This window comes from Dermacentor silvarum, chromosome 7 (genome assembly GCF_013339745.2).
Source record: "Dermacentor silvarum isolate Dsil-2018 chromosome 7, BIME_Dsil_1.4, whole genome shotgun sequence".
Lineage (NCBI taxonomy): Eukaryota > Metazoa > Arthropoda > Arachnida > Ixodida > Ixodidae > Dermacentor > Dermacentor silvarum.
In genome coordinates this window covers 185,885,163-185,888,616 of record NC_051160.1, presented here as the reverse complement: position 1 = coordinate 185,888,616, position 3,454 = coordinate 185,885,163, and positions in this window count along the sequence as shown.

Genomic DNA, 3,454 nt, shown 5'->3' with positions numbered 1-3,454 from the left:
TTCCACTTAGCAAGTATAAGCACTGCATTCTGTGGTGTTGCTTAAGATCACACACGTCTTTAATCTATGAAAGAAAGTGATCTAATTTGAAATAGTGGCGCCTCTGCAGCAACATTCATGAAAGCAGTGCATGAACAAATGGTTAGTTGGCGCAAAGTGTTTGTGGTAATTTTGCTCGTTTCCGAATTTACAGCGTAATTATAGGAACGACGCCATACGTATCCCGATATCGCTGAACATTTCGCTCTCTCGCTGTCCTTTTTTGTATTTTTGTGCATATTTTATCGCAATAAACCTTTATAATGACTAAATATAGAAGATTCTTTATTACTACCGTCGCTTTGTGTTATCCACGCGCCAACGTCCATCATCATAATCTGCCTATTTTTAATGTCCACTGCAGGAAGAAGGCCTCTCACTTCGATTTTGCTTTACCCCTGTTTTAAGCTAGCTGTTTCCTACTTGCGTGTGCAAAATTCATCACCCCTCCTTGTTTTCTGCCGCCTTCTACTGCGCTTTTCATCCGTTGCCTTCTACTGTGTAGCTCTAAGCGTCCACCGTGTTTTCGGAAGGACCGAATAGACCACAGAACCGATATGTATTCGGGTAATATTGAACAACAAGTACAATTTTGAGCAAGAACAAGAACGTCGCCTCTCAGCTCTACCTTCAATCTGTTTTCTTGATCTTTCTGCCGGCCAGATTCAACCGAAGCAGCTTTCGAGTGAGTAGAACAGCTGAATCTTGACCAGTTTCCCTGCAACTGTAGGAAGAAAGCATGCCCTTACTATAGGCCATCCTGGTCTGGGGAAATCTTTTCAACCTTGCAGAGCTTCCAGTGCGTTCTTTTACGTGTTTATCCAAGAAGCGCATCTCCGTCTTGGATATTTGCGTTACCAGCCGTTCTTGCGCCAGCACATTTGAGTTCCTTTGGATACTCTTGTTTCCATCTTGCCCACCATGCTATAATTGCCTCTTTTCTTTTTCTCCAGTATTTCAACAAAGTAGGTTTGCTGTGTTCGAGTTTGTTGAGTACTTGATTGCCTCCTATATCGTCCGCAGGTGTTATGGGCTGTAGCTTGGTGGGATTGCCACACACGTAAGTAGGAGTCCGGTTGTTAATCACTCCTTCTGCTTCAACAACCACAGTCCGTAGCTCTTCTTCATTTATAGGTCTAGCTCCTATAGCTCTGCTCATTGACGTTTTAAAGCGTCTGATGAGTCTTTTCTAAAATCCTATCCATCATGGAGGTAACTCTGCAATAAACGCCCATTTGACTTGCCGGTCGCTGGTGTATTCTTCCACTCGTTCGTCTTCCATCCTCAGTATTTTGTTTATATCATTCTGGGACTTCATGAAAGCTCTTGCGTTGTAACTATGAATTCTCGTGGATGATCAATATTCGGAAATCTTATATAAATGCTTCAGATGACATGTTTTTGAATAACTCCAGATGTACAGTTCCTCTTACTGCACAAGTAAATATCACAAGCTAAGACTTCTTAGCTTTGCTGTCCTCTTCTTAAGCAATCAGTGGCCCAGTGAAGTCTATATGAATGATGTCGAACGGCCTTGTCCTTGCTATCCTGTCAGCCGGAAGTGGTGCCATTTCTTTTGTAATTTCTTCTGCCATTGCTCTGGAAAAACTCTTCTGCATGTGAACCATTTATTTATTCTGTATCTCACTAACTGTCAGCCACACACAATCCAAAAGATTGTGCTTAGATGCGTCAATGTTAAGAATATTCCACCGTGTATGGTTATTTGATGCGAACAACACACAAAAGAATTCTGACTAGCGACACCCTTTCTTCAATACAATAGGATGTTTTTCGTCAAAGCTGAAATCGCTGCATTGAAGCCTCCCTGCGTCGCAAGGCATGCAAAGGAAGGAACGCAGCATCCATCTGTCGACCACGTGCATCTGGGCCTTCAGTTAAACAGCAAAACAGCGGTGGCGGACGCCTACACTTAAGATGAGCAGTTAGACGAGAACAAGTTCTGCAACATGTATGCACACCATTCAGGCGATTTCAAATGCATACTACTGCAGACAGCTTTTTCATTGACAGAAGATAGCGGGTGCTACGCACGCATGATGCTTGAACAATGGGAGCGAGAGGACATTCATTTATCGAGAAGATTACCGAGAAATCTAGGATGCAAGTGAAAAGATCTGAAAGAATCACTGTGGGATCGTTTGGAGGAGGATACACTGAACTCGCAATGAAAGTCGTCGAAGTCAAAATCAACAAGGACCCTACATCGAAACACATCACTAATGAGGCGCTCGAGGTAATAGTAACATCGTGCGACCTCCTATCATCGCCAGTATTGGTAATACCAGAAACGGAAAGGTCTTATAAATCTTTTTTTTGTCTGATGTCACTACGAAGGCGGGCAGGAACAACACAGATCTTGAAACATTGAAGATTACAACATTTATTATTGCACACCGGTTGAATATTACACACAGGTTATCCACCCTACGCATTACATGGCCTGCCCAGCTCCATTATTTCTCTTTATGTCAACTAGAATATCTGCTATCCCCATTTGCTTTCAAACCCCCACTGCTCCGTTTCCGTCTCTTAACTTCTGTCTCCTGCCCAACATTTCTCCGTTCATCGCTCTTTCCGCATTCATTAAATTGTTCTTGAGCTTCTTTTAGGGCGAAGTACCTTAGGGCCGAGCCTTGTCTCTTCGTGAAGCATAACGCCTGCGCTTTTTCGCGGCGCAGGCCGCGAACTCCGCCACTCGCATTCTTGAAGCTGAGCACGTCGCAACTCAACTGACTGTCCAAGACGCCGTGGAGCTTGACCAAAATGCTCGTACCTTCACCGAAGCAATTCGGCAGCAGGATGCCGTTTGCCAATAGGACGCCGCACGCCAATCAAACCTGCAACATGGCCGCCAACCTGCAAATAGTGCACCTTGCTTGTCGCGGACCGTGAGCTCACGATGCGATTTACTAACAACCTGTTTGGTATCGCTTATATTGTATGCGAACGCCTGTGATTTATGGCCGATTTGCGCAGTGCTCCGGCGCGTGCAATGCAATGTCTCTGGGTGATCTTTCTCGGTCACAAGTGGTTCGACAACGTTGGGGCTTGTGGGGCAGTTGTCGAGGATACCTGCTCAGTGATAGGGTGCCGCTGATGACTACTTGCAGCTTAATTCTTCAAGTATAATAAACACGCAACAGCTTCTGCGAAGGCACGTTTCGCTTTCGTGTTCTACCAATTCCTCTGATCAACCATTTTTTATTATTTACTCTGCAGCACATTTATATATCGTCCACTTGATGCCGGTGAGTTTGGAAGCGCAGAGTTACACACGAATTCTCAGTTACACCACTTTCAAGAAAGTATTTTGAAAGGGTTCGACGAAATGCGTTGGCGCTGCACTTACGTTCGTGCTTCACTGCATAAAACAGTATTTTCTTTAAAAAGA